A 13,989-nucleotide genomic window follows, 5' to 3' on the forward strand; every position below is an offset into this window, starting at 1 on the left:
GTGCCACACCACGTGCCACACCACGTGCCACACCACGTGCCACACCACGTGCCACACCACGTGGCTGCGTTGTGTACAGCGTCTTCAGGTGCGTCGCGTTGCGCACAATATTGGGGATAATAGAGGTTATTTGGGTTAGATCGCGTAAAAATATAAATGTGTCGTTAAACCCGCCACCACCCGACACAGCCAACTAGTAAGGGTTGTCACGTAAACAGAACGTGGCCAATTCGTCACTAGTACAGCACACCGGTGTGTTGGAGAGCCAAGCCACAACATTTACAATCTGAGTACGACGTTTCGCCAGTAATTACAACTAGCTTCATCAGGCGACGACCAGATTTGTGGAGAAGTCCACCTGGCCGTCGCCTGATGAAGCTGGTTGTAATTAGATCACGTGTCTCATTGGCGCTATCGTTCTCGTGGCCCGAGGCCATGTGCGTCACAGACAGGCTGGAGTCGTTTCACAGTGGGGTGATGTTGCTGCTGTGTGTGTGCGTGTGATCCCAGTCGAGTAATTTGCGGTGTAATCATTAACATTTGGACCGTGACGACGGTCCAAATGTTCTTTAGCGTCCACTCTCAAGCAGACGGCGCGTAGTAGTAGTATTTGTTACGGCTTTAATACAACCGCAGTGATAACCAGGGCATCCCATGGGGTTCGAACCGCGAATCACCGGGACAACGACGTCGCCGTCTGGGTGATGCCCCCACAGGAGGCATGCAGCATTCGTCAGCTGCCGCCCACGTGGTCCCAAACGAAGACTCGCCGCGTCCGCGGACAGCTGCTCACCGCGACTGATCTCCCGTGAAGCAGCTCCTGTTACTGCTGCTGCTGCTGCTGTTTTATTGATTTATTTTTGCTGAGAATCCGCACCGGGCCCGCGGACAGACGGCCGACACGGAGCCCCTGGGCCCTCCAAGCGGTGCCGTGACAAGCCTGGGCAGTGTTCTTCATCTGTGAAGGATCCCACTTCTGGACGGAGACGATGACAGCGCCACCCGCCCCCCTTGAGGTGCGTGGTGACGAGGAAGGCGAATGGCTCCGTGTCTCGGTGCGTGTTTATTTTCTCTCTCAGTGTCTATCTTTCTCCACGTCCGATAGCGAATTGGGGTTTACACGCCCGGGCTGCGACGTGGCCAGGTAGATGGAGGTACAGCGACGGATTCTGGAATCTATCTGTGCGGAGCTTTGGGCGCAATGTCCTGGTTCGGGGTGGGGGGTTTCTCCGGATTCTTCTGTTTCCACTCACACGAGACCAAACTCGTGAATGAGATGCAGCGCCAATCTCCCTAAACATCATCCTGAGACTCGGTGAGGCCCTTTTTTATTTTAAAACGTCACTATTATTATATTTATCTCGGGCGCAGGGGAATTCCACGGCCGTGTTTGTCTCTAATTGCATGCGGTCGGCCTCCCGTGCAGGGAGTCGAACCGAGGTAAGGAGGTCGCGTCTCGAGCCGGGCTGGGAAGACATTCGCATTTGGCCTTTAAAGGCCCCTAGGTTTGACTCCTAAGACGCGGGGGTCTTGTCAGTGTGGGTTTGGGGTGGCGAATTCTCCCAGAGGATCAGGATAACAAGCCCACGGGGGACGGAGGGAGGGGGGAGGATCACCGTGCTTTAAAACCCGAGCCAGGAGGCTGTGCAATGAGGAGGTTTCACTGTCAGACGGGAGGGGCCCCACGGCCGCAGGGAATGAGCTCTGTAAGGGCGGCTGCTGCGGGGCTCTTAACAAGAGGTCCGTCCGCGCGTTAAGAGATTTATATCCAATTTGTGCCGAGCCACGCGGGGGGGGGGGGGGGTGCGCACGCCCCCCCCCCCCCACACTTCCCCGGTGACCCTCGCGGGGGAGGGGAAGGTCACGGGGACGTGCGGTCACGCTGCGCTCTGCAGGGAGTCGCTCCATCGGCTCCCTGCAGGTGACTCTGGAGGTTTGTTCCTTTCAGCAGCAGCAGCCATTCTCTATCCACTGCGGGTTGAAGACCTCCCCCACGTCGGTCGTGGGGGTTGAGTGGCCATACTCGGTTGGTGAAGAGACGCCGGTTCGTAAATCACGCGCCACAGATGTTAGCCGTGACCGGGAGTCGGACTCGTAGCGCGTTGCGCTAACCGCCGCGCCACTGCTCCACCCGTGAGCTTAAACTCCGATATTCATGGATATTAATCGATTAATCGTTTCACGTCTCGTGTCGCCCATCTCTTCCTCCGCCAGGTGAGAGTGACGATGCTGGCTTCAAAGGTTGGTGGATCACCGCACCAATGTTGTGACACTCCCTTTCCGTGGGAGTCGAGAAGGCGCCGTACCCTGTCCCGCCAGCAGATGGCAGTACAGCAAGTGGACGAATCGCCCTCTGTATCCATCTGTACTGGGATAGAGGGTTGCCCCCTCGCGCAATGCCTGGGTTTTCTCCGGCCACGGCTAACATTAGCGGTGAGTGATGTCAGTACGGGTCCTGGGCCTCCCCTATGTCGACTCAGCCGTAAACGAGTACCCGGTGCGGTGTGTAAAACCACCAGCGCTTCAAGGGAGACAAAGACGGCCGGGTGTGCTGCTGGCCACATTGGCCCCAAATCGCGCGACGTCTCGGCCTTAATAGGCGCTCGCAAACAACACTTGTCCCAACAGCACGGAACGTCTCCACGGTGGGGGATCTTTGTGCGCGTGTCACTCCAGGGGACGCACCGGTGGGTGTCGACGTGACGTCATCGCCAGCGGTTTAGGAAAAGAGAGTGTTCGGGTGCGGCCTCTTTGCCGAGTCGGACGTTCTCAGAGCCTCGGGCGAGAGCAGCGCCTTGAGCCGAGCGGCTGCTTTACTTCGGATGCGTTTCTGCGGCCGTCTGGAACGCTCTTTCCTCTCGGTATTAGGAAGCCACTGGAGCCGTGCACTTAGACATCACCTCCATCGACAAATTCGCTTCTCTAGAACTGCGTTTTGTGTTTCGTTTGTTGTCCTTACCCCGCACCTACGATTAGCGCGGTTGGCTACGTACTGTGCGAAAGAAGTTCAACATACACACACATACATGTATATACATACAGACATACATACGGTGCTGTACGAGGCATCGTCGGAGACGAGATGGAGCGGGGCCTCGTGCGCGGGGAGCCGGGGAGACACCTGGACCCGAGGGAGCTCACTCCTGCACAGGTGAGCTGCGTGAAGGAACCATGGCCGGCTTGCCTGAGTTCGGTGAAGGAGTCCAACGAGTGACGAATGAATGAGACGGGGATTGACCGTCACTGAGCGAGCGTGGTGAGAGCGGTCCGGCTTGGCCCGCGTTGCAGAGGTTAACGCGACGAGAGGAGCACGCTCTTCGTCGGGGGGTTATTTACACACCACAAGAGGTGCAGAAGTCGCTTGCCCGTGACGTCACTGGTGTGCTCAATAAAAGTAATCGCGTTTGTCTTGCTCCGGTGTGGCCACACGGCCAGAGCGTTCGGCTGCATCTCGGAATTCATTATTGATGTTTGCGTACTGCCGTGGCGACGTGCGTGTCGTGAAACCCCTCCACAACACGATCGCTTCGACTAGGAAAAGCCACGTGTTTAGTTGACTGAAGTTGCGAGTTCACATCTCGGGGGTGGGGCTACACAGCCTATCGCCATCATTGTGCAGGGTCGATAAAGTCGGTACACCGTCATGTACCACGTTCGTGAGAAGCCAAGAATTACGTTACCACGGACATCCTGGCACACGTCGTGGAACTATGGAATTTCCACCGCTGGCTCGGCGCCGCCGAAACACTTTGCTCGCAAGCTGCCGCAGATCTCTTCGCTTGGGGGATTCCGCGAGTGTCTATCTGCTGGGGACCGGTGCGCCTCCACGTGACGGGGGCATGGCGAGGAGAGCGCCAAAAGCGAACATTCGTCAAGTCCGTTCATACTTTTCTGTTGTCTCGACTATTCAGCTCCGTGCGCGCAGCTGTTGTGTTAATTGGCCGGAGTTTGGGGGGGGGGGCTGGTGGGGGGCAGTTTGTGGCAGGAGTAATCCACAGGTGACGAGTCCCCCCCCCCCCCCACGTGCTTAGCGACGCTTGCTGCGAGGTGCGAGAGGCGAGGACACGAATCGATGCGCGGCCACGTGGCCCGACCAGACCGCGCGCACAGATGCCACAATTTGTCAACACGGGGATCGATCTGCAGGGCAGGACAATTCTGATGAAGCCTCGAGGTGAGGGTCAAGGTTGGGGTTAGGGCTGCGATTAGCGCCGCGGTTGGGATTCATGTTCTCGCTTCTCGGTTCGTTCGCGAGACAGCACGGGGGTAGCGCTCGAAGGGTTCGATTCCCGACTCGGGTTCCTCTCTGCGTGGTGTCTGTTCTCTCTCCCCCCCCCCTGTTCTGCGTGGGTTTCCATCGGGTTCTACGTTTTATTCCCGCAGCTAAAACAACAACAAAACGACAACGCAATATCACTGGTATCGGTGAAACGTTCTGAATGCTGAAAAACGACGATGCAAAATTTTCTCAAACGGGATCACACGCAGCAGCAACATCGCCCCCTACTGTGGAAACTTGGCAGGACCCTCCTGATAACAAGATTTGAGACTCGGTGAGGCTTGGCTGGACGGACAGACGCGGGCTCGTGTCGTTCACGCGTTCAGCTTTGTTGGGAGCGCGTGAAGGTTCGCCCTCGTTCGAACATCACTGCGTACCCACGCAACATCTCCTCCGACATTTCACCCCATTTCGCCAATCCCCCCCACCAGCTCCGCCAATTACCTCTTAATGGCATGCGCGTGCATTTATGTGATTATCAATTACAGGCACGCGCATTCCCGCCCCGAGATTTACGCACCAACGCCGCTGATGGTGCAGGAATTGTAATGCGCGCTAATTGCGGAGCGTGACACCGCCGCGTTGCGAATCGCAGGCAGCAGCCACTTTACAGGTCAGCAGGTGCGCGCGTGTGTGCGTGCACGCGCGCGCGTGCTGCCACACACCTGAGATCATTACTCATGATTAAATAATTGGCGTACAGAGTGGGTAGGCAAAAAGTCCCGACATCAGTTAGAAATGTCGTAAAGTGGTATAGAGGCTTGCATAGACTCCACCCCGTACAAGAGTAGCAGGTCCATCCAGGCTTGGAGGGGAGTGTGAGGTTTACTCCAACCGTGGATTGATCATGGCTGATTATATGTTTATGTTTTGCCCTGTCCTGGAACATCCTGCCCAGATGAAATAAAGCACCGGGTGAGATGTATATACACAGGGGCTGGATGCGTTGGTGCATTACGAGGCGGTGAGAGATTATCCATCCAGCAATGGATGGATCATGGCTGGAGACGGTAATGATAGTGGGACAATGCGGTAGTAACTGAGGTTGTAAAACCAATTTTAAAACAATTGCCCCAGCCTTGAGCGGGTGAGTCGGGCAACTCCACCTGGAAAAAAATTCCCTCGATCAGTGTCGGCTCGCATCAACCTCCAGCCGCACTCGCTTCACCTGCAGTGCTGCAGTAGCGAGTCACTGCGCTCGATTACACCGGACGAGGCACTCGCCACAGTTCTGGTCATATCGCGGGTCACAGTTTCACCGCGATGTCGGGCGATTGCCGCCACGAACGCAGCGCTTTACGGGCTCACGGGTAACGCCAGGGCTCGATTCAGGGCCCGGCACACCACATCCAGTATACATTTCGCGCTACGGCTGCGACCACCGGGACACAACCACGAGTGAGAAATGTAAACAACAAAAACAGCCCTTGGCAGCGTCTGCATTGAGAGTGGCGCTCTCAGCCGGCGGATCCAATTTACCCAGAACTCAGCGCGCGTCGTTTGTGAGCGCCAGGCAGCACTTGGCGAAGGGTTCCTGCGCAGGCTGTTTGCAAACCGTCGTCTTCGTCGTCGTCTTGAAATCTTATTTTTATTGACGGAACCAATCATCTCGCGCCGCGACGTCAGCGAGCCAACGGAACGCGCAGCCGCTCGGAACGCGAAGTCGTCGATGGTTTCGTCGGCTGCGCGAGACGCTCGCGTGTGACGCAATCGCAGTGACATCGCACGAGATTTGGGAGGTTGAGAGGGTTGCCGGGTTGGTCCAGTGTGGTAGATAAGATCGGACAAAGACAAAGATCCCCCCATAGACTCTTGGGGCAAGTGCTGTTGGCCAGCACCACGCCCGGCCACCTTCGTCTCCCCAGCGCTGATGTTTACACACCGTGCCGGGCACTCATTTAAGGTTGAGTCGACCTAACGGAAGCCCAAGACCACTGATGTTAGCCGTTGCTGGCTGGCTGTGGCTGGCTGGTGCACAAGTGACGTCACCACGCAAAACCTGCGCGGTGACGTCACCTGCATCCCACAGCTTCTTCGTCCCACTGACGTTACGCCCCCCCCCCCCCCCCCGTGACTTTACCGAAAAAAACAAAGAATATGAATTCCTGCAGTCACGTGGTGTGGCACGTGCCCCCCCCCCCCAATGATCCGATCGAAATCCCTCATTTTGATTGGATCATTGAGGTTTATTAGTAATACATTGGCACTGTGTAGCATATTATTCTGTGCCAGGGACTCTATGAGATGATAAGACAATAGTCTGAGTCCATAATTGGCAATAAGTAACGATCTAGATTTTAAGTAACGGCAAAGCGGTTATAAGTGACTCACAGAATTGTGCGCAGTTGCGTCTACAGGACACGACTTCCCTGAAGGCATTCACCTTCAGCGAGCGCGATGCCGATCACACAGCGCGGTTCGAATTCGACCCTCGATCGATGGCTGCGCTATCGCCACACACGCGTCGAATAAAAAAAAGAAGGGACAAGTCCTTACTTACTAACAACTCCTTACTGCCAAGTCCTTACTTACTACCAAGTCCTTACTTACTAACAACTCCTCTATAATTTTTCATTGCTGGAGGGGTTGCCCCCCCCACTACCTGAAAATCCTGGCCCCGCCATTGGCTGCAGTCACGAAAGTTTTAAGTCAAAAATTTAGATCTTTGTCGCTCATCGGATTCCTCCTCCTGCTGCTTCTGCAGCAGCAGTCTAAGTACAAGATTGTGATTACGGCCTCACCGACAGCATCTCCCAAGCGAGCTGCAGCCACCCAGCAACCCCCTTCATCACGAGGCCGCCCAGAGGCCGACGCGCAGCACGTGGCACGCGTCAGCGGACGCGCTCCGTGCACGACCGGCGACTGTGAAGGCCCCCCCCCGGTCCTTGGAGGGCGCCGCCAATTGAGAAGCCACGTGCTGCGCCTGCCCCCTGCTCACCGCCGCTCCTGACAGCCACGTGGCTCGGCCTCCCCAGAGCTTCGTTAGTAGTGCCGCTCAGCCAGCCCCGCACCCAGCCACGCGCCCACCCCTTCACCCGTCCGTCCGCCGATTCTCTAACCACCCATTCACCCACCCACCCACTCACCTGCCTGCGTGGTGTGTGTGTGTGTACTATGTGTGTGCGTGTACTATGTGTGTGTGTGGGGAGTGTGCGTGTACTATGTATGTGCGCATGGGGTGTGCATGTGGGGTGTGTGTGTACTCTGTGTGTGTGTGCGTGGGGAGTTGTCGGGTAGCGGTAGAGCCTCCACAGCTTGTTGAGGCTATACGGGGAGGAGTCTTTGTGTGTTTGGGAGGGCAGATGGAATTCCTCCTTCTGCCAAAAACCATCTCCTACGACCAACGAGACTCTCGATGGGGCAGCTGTGGGTACAGCCCCCCACTGCCCCCCACGGCCCCCCTCTCCATCACCACTGCGCACGCAAAGTGCAGCGTGGAAGTGTGCGGCAGTAGCAACTGCAGCAGTAGCAGCAGTAAAGCACGCGTGTTGATCCACTGCTGGATAAAGGCCTCCCCCCCCCCCACTCCCCCGCGCGGCGCACGCGACGCGCGTGCCGACCTCGGCGCTTGCTCCGTCTCCCCGCTGGACGTCCTCTAAGGCCACGATTCCTCCGCCGTGGCTTTTGCCGCTCGACGAGTCGTCTCTGCCCGCGCGCCATCGTCCGTGACCGTGGGCCGCCACCCCGCGATGCCCCCCCCCCCACCGCCCTTCGGTCGACGCGGCGACCGTCTCCGGTTCGCTCTCCTCGCTCGCTGTACGGTGAACAAAAATAATTAAACCCACACGCAGAACGCTTCACAAAACGGGCTTTGATTCGTCGTGATGAATGTGTGGCTGCCCAAACATTGACCGGCCCTGCCTTGCGTGCCGAGCCACGCGTATTGATCCGTCGCTGCGGGTGGGGGTTGTTTTTGTTTGGCCAGACCGCGAAGAAACACTGACACTGCAGCTCGCAAGTGCGTGCTGTCTTCGAACGGCGCAATTTGTTGTTTCAGCAACAGGGGGGGGGGGGCGCAGCGAGAAAAACGCGCAAACAGAAGCCATCGGAATGGAGGCGGCGTGCGTCGCCTGGCTCCACGGCCTCCAGCGATCACGTGGGGGGGGGGGGGGGGCAGCTCCGTGAGAACGACGACGACGCTCAGTCGGGTCAGCGCCACACCGCGGGCCTCGCATCCACAGCTCGCTCCGAACATCTCCACCGCTCCCGAGTCTCGCTCGGTGCTCCCTCGAGGGGGCTGTCCGTGCGGAAAGATTCTGGCGTGGAAAACAGAATCGTCTTGAGATGTTTTTTCTGTTTCTCGGGTTCGATTTCAGGGTCAGTGGGTTGAGGCCGGCGGCAGTGCCGTGCCGAGTCCACGAGCTGCTTGCGGTGGCCGCACACGCGTTCAGGGCTGACTGCACTTGCTTCGTCTCAACCGCACGGTGTTACGTCACCACACTGCAGTTCACAACACACCAACAACCCACACACCAACCCACACACTCATCCACTCATCCACTCGCCCACTCACTAATCCACTCACTCGCCCAGATACTCAACCCACTCACTCATCCACTCGCCCACCCACTCACCCACTCGCCCACTCACTAATCCACTCACTAACTCACTCACCCAGATACTCAACCCACTCACTCATCCACTCGCCCACCCACTCACCCACTCGCCCACTCACTAATCCACTCACTAACTCACTCACCCACTCGCCTAGACACTCAACCCACTCACTCATACACTCGCCGACTCACCCACGCACTCACCAACTCACTCAAATGTCTATGCACCCACTCACCCACCCACTCACCAATCAGCCACCAACTTAACTGCCCACTCACTCACCCACCCACTCACCCACCCACTCACTAAACGACTCACCCGATCACCCCCCACTCATCCACCCTCCACACTGCGGGTCACCTCACGTCTCAGTCTGCGTCTGCCCTCGCACCGTTCCACTCTCGAATTCGCTCCACCATCGCCTCCCCCCCCGCCAACCTCTCACAACAATAACCTCTCTCAAGTCAAGAAACATATCGACTCTTTTCTACTCCGGAACGTTGATGGTGCTGTTTGTTACTGGCCGCGTGACGTTTTGTGCATATTCGGAGCCTGCGAATCGGCGGCTGTGTTCAAGCAAATAAAATCCGTCGAGCAACGGGGACTACATGCGCAGCGCGCGTCAATCGTGCTGCTGCTGCTGCCGATGTCTCGCACGTGGCTCTTAAGTAATCTGCGCTCACTGGCCGCTGGGGGATTTGCGATGCAGAGGTTGAGAGGGGGAGGTCAGAGCCGGGGGAGAGAGAGAGCGAGAGAGCGAGAGAGGGCGAGGGAGGTGAAAGTGGACCGACTGCTCCCCGCACGGCCGTTCCAAGTGACTCGTCCAGGATTCATGCTCTGCCCGACAGCTGTCCGCGCCGCGCGCGTTCAGGAAGAGTCACGGCGCTCGGAGCGGCCCCATTTACAACCCCGTCTCGAGCGGCCTGCACTGGAGCCCGACTCCTGAGGCCAGCGCTCGTGTAAGCCCATTGTGCGGGGGAGGGGGGGGGGCCTTAAGCAGAAATTATTCTTGCACCCCCCCCTCCTCCTCCCTCCACCCAAGTCCCCCCCCCAGCTCCCTGAGTTTGTAATCTCCTGGCGGGGTGATTGAAGGGATACAGGCAAGCGATAGAGATGCAGAAGGATGAGAGAGAAATGTGGACACAAGATCGAGGTGCAGTGAGAAGAGATGGGGGGGGGGGGGTAACAGATTAGACTGAGATGTAGAGAGGTGAGAGAGATGACAAGAGAGAGCTGAAGGGAGATGGCAAAACAGCTGAGCGAGGAAACATCGATTCATAATTGCCTTGTCATCCTTATGAAGATCTTAATTCGGGATGATGGTTGCTGCATTATTATTTTGTGAATGAATCCGCGGCCCCTTGCGCCACTTGGGCCTCTAAGATTTCGCTTTATTCTCAATTATTCCTGCGCCAACATCCACAAGTGGCTCTCGCAACGACCCGAGACCACAAACCTCCTCCGTCTGGCTCGGGAGGAGACGGAATGCCGCCTCGCTCGCGGTTTAATTTGTCCAAATAGTTTGTGTAGCCGCGTCGAGAGGTTATCCCTAATGATTACAAGCGATGCACAACACGCAACCCAGATACGATCAATGCGGCTGATGAATCGCCGTGATTGAACATTCATAGAGCGGGGCCCGGACACGATAAATAATCTCCTACAACAGCTCGCGAACGGCGGCGGCTGCAGCCCCGGCCGTACGTCAGCCACGGGGACGAGAGCAATTACCGCTGTTTATGGTGATGCGCCGTCGCCGGCTGCCCGTCTCCATAGCGCGCTGCGGCCCGCAGAGAGGGCAGCCCGCGGGGCCCCATGCTGGGCCCTGCTGGCCCATGAAATGGGATCTCATCAACACCCCCCTCGCCCCCCCCCCGCCCGCCGTTCCCTACCGGTGTCTCAAACAACATCAGACGAGCCACGTGGAGGCCTTGGTGCTCATCTCAAGTTTAGAGCCCTGCAAGAGCCAGCGGTGGAAATTCCACATTCCAATGGCGGGGCGTGGGGGGGGGCGAGTCTGTCCATAGATCAATCACTGATGACTCCCCCCCCCCCCCCCCACAGGAGGTGGTGCGGGGTGGGGGGCAGGAGGTGGTGCGGGGTGGGGGGCTGGAGGTGGTGCGGGGTGGGGGGCGGGAGGTGGTGCGGGGTGGGGGGCGGGAGGTGGTGCGCGGTGGGGGGCAGGAGGTGGTGCGGGGTGGGGGGCAGGAGGTGGTGCGGGGTGGGGGGCGGGAGGTGGTGCGGGGTGGGGGGGCTGGAGGTGGTGCGGGGTGGGGGGCGGGAGGTGGTGCGGGGTGGGGGGCGGGAGGTGGTGCGGGGTGGGGGGCAGGAGGTTGTCGCGGGCTCCGCCATTAATGATGCGTGGGACGCAGCGACTTCATTTCCTGCGCCACGGGGAATTCTTCGCGCAAATCTTTCTTCAGCGACACTTGCGCTCCCTTTATCCCCCCTCTCTCTCTTCCTACCTCTGTCTTGTTTCGCCAAGCCGCTCGCTTGGCCGTACGAGGCTGCCGTCGCTACCCATGCTGGACCCACGCGTACCCCGACTACGGACCGCGGGCCGGCGTGGGTCTGTAGTGGTCCTGGGACGGCGCTGCGAATCACCCGGTCTGGCCTCGGCGCGAGTGACGTGAGGTTGGCAGCGTGGCTCTCTGACTGTGGTTGCCACCTGTGTTGGTTTTCCCCGAGATCGCCTTCGATTTGCGGCCATCTGCTGTCCCGGAACGCCCCGAAAGGTGACAAGTCTAATGGGCCCCTATCACTGACCCTACCGAACCTGGTGAACTCTAAACCCCCCCCCCCGCTCCACTTGGGGGGAGAATCGCCCAGAGATTGCAGCTTCCGTCCTCACGTTTCCCCTCTCTGTTTTGTTGGTGCTGCGGGTCCAATACAAGACATTAGTTAGTTGAGTCATTGATGATGATGATGATAGTGACAACACGAACACTCCGGACACTGAGTGGCGAACCGCCCGTGTGGCCCAGCGGTAGAGCGAGCGGCTCGCGAGCGGAACGGTTTGAGTTTCATTCCTGGTTGGAGTTGAGGGAGGGGGGGGTTGACTCGGACCATCATCCATCGGGAGTCGATCAAACGAGTAACCACTTTGTGGGGAAGTCAACAGTTGTGGTGTCCTGTGGTTATACTCGCCCCCGCCATCTGAACGTGGAATGCCCAATCAATGTCCTCGGGGGCTGTGAATGGGAGACACCCACCGCCTTCACGCGCAGCTGCCCCCCCCCCCTCGAGGAGTCTCCTCCTCCTCTGTGCCGGTGACTTTGACCGCTCGCAAGCGGCCGCAGCTCCACGCCTGGGATAGGGAAGGAACCCCGACCGCTGGCGCGGCGTTTAAACCCAAATGGTGCCACAGGCTCTCGCTCGGCACTCTGCCCTTCTGTTTATTTGCACGCAATCCCAACCCTATGCGGGGAGGGGGGTGGGGGAGAGAAAAACAACAGCAATAACAACTTCTTAGGTTTTTTCGGTAAAGTCACGTAGAAAGTAAAATAAAATAAAAACAAAAATCACGACGTTTCGGAGGCAACACAAGTCTCCGTCATCAGGTGGGACCGTCACAGCCAGATTAGCTGTATCAAGTGAGGCAATGATTCAAGATGTAATCCCTTAAAAGCGAGTTGAGGGGGGAGGGAGAGGGAGGGGGGAGCTCATCAGACTATGGTAGCCAATGAAAGGAACGTATCGGGAGGGAGGGGGGCGAGGCCAAAAGGGTGGGCGATGGACGTGGAAGCGCTTGTGCGCAAGCGGCCAATTACTGCACACGCCAACACAATGGAGCGATTGTGCGCAAGCGGCCAGCCACTGCACCCGCCAACACAATGGGCAGAGAGGAGGAGGGGAGGTCTAATACACATGATAGACAAAAGAACGAAAATGATGATGGGTACAAACTTAGGGGGAGCTCATCAGACTATGGTAGCCAATGAATGGACCGTATCGGGAGGGAGGGGGGGGGGCGGGGGGGGGGCGAGGCCTCGCCCCCCCCCGCCCCCCCCCTCCCTCCCGATGGCCTCGCCCCCCCCGCTCCCCCCTCCCTCCCGATACGGTCCATTCATTGGCTACCATAGTCTGATGAGCTCCCCCTAAGTTTGTACCCATCATCATTTTCGTTCTTTTGTCTATCATGTGTATTAGACCTCCCCTCCTCCTCTCTGCCCATTGTGTTGGCGGGTGCAGTGGCTGGCCGCTTGCGCACAATCGCTCCATTGTGTTGGCGTGTGCAGTAATTGGCCGCTTGCGCACAAGCGCTTCCACGTCCATCGCCCACCCTTTTGGCCTCGCCCCCCCTCCCTCCCGATACGTTCCTTTCATTGGCTACCATAGTCTGATGAGCTCCCCCCTCCCTCTCCCTCCCCCCTCAACTCGCTTTTAAGGGATTACATCTTGAATCATTGCCTCACTTGATACAGCTAATCTGGCTGTGACGGTCCCACCTGATGACGGAGACTTGTGTTGCCTCCGAAACGTCGTGATTTTTGTTTTTATTTTATTTTACTTTCTACGTGACTTTACCGAAAAAACCTAAGAAGATGATTCCTTGCAGTCACGAAAGCTTCAAATCTAGAAGCAATAACAACAACCCTCGCCTGCCATGTAATGAATGGATGGCCTTGCGGGTGGAGTGGCCGAGCAAGAGAAAGGGGAAGAGAGCAGCGATGCGGGGCGGGGGGGGGCTCATTCCCCCAGGGCGTGGGGTGGGGGAAGGTGGGAGGGTGGTGGGGGGGGGTGGAAGCTCCGTAATCTCTTAAGCATCGAGAAGGCGCGCGCGCGCCCAGATTGGCCTCCGCTGGCTCCTCTTATCTCGCGCCGCGGTGGCGGATAAACATTCATTCGCCTCCTCGCTCGGCCGCGTGTGCCGTGAGCGGCGGGCTGCGGCGCGATTCTGTTCGAGAGAGAAAATCTTTTTTTTTATTAAAGTTGGAAGGTGGGGAGGAGGGTAGGGGGGTGCCACCGCTCCCGTGCCCGCGGCGCCGCTGTTAATTTCGTCGCCGATTTCTAGCCTCGTTTCGTTCGAGGCTCAGCCGGGCAGGCCGTGGCAGGGGGAGGTGGGTGGCAGATTTTGGGGAGGCGACCGGAGTGGAGTGCTGGGAGGCAATCCGCTGTGGCTAGGAGATGTTAACTACCTCGCCTCGAGTACA

Source organism: Lampetra fluviatilis, chromosome 21 (genome assembly GCF_964198595.1).
Source record: "Lampetra fluviatilis chromosome 21, kcLamFluv1.1, whole genome shotgun sequence".
NCBI lineage: Eukaryota > Metazoa > Chordata > Hyperoartia > Petromyzontiformes > Petromyzontidae > Lampetra > Lampetra fluviatilis.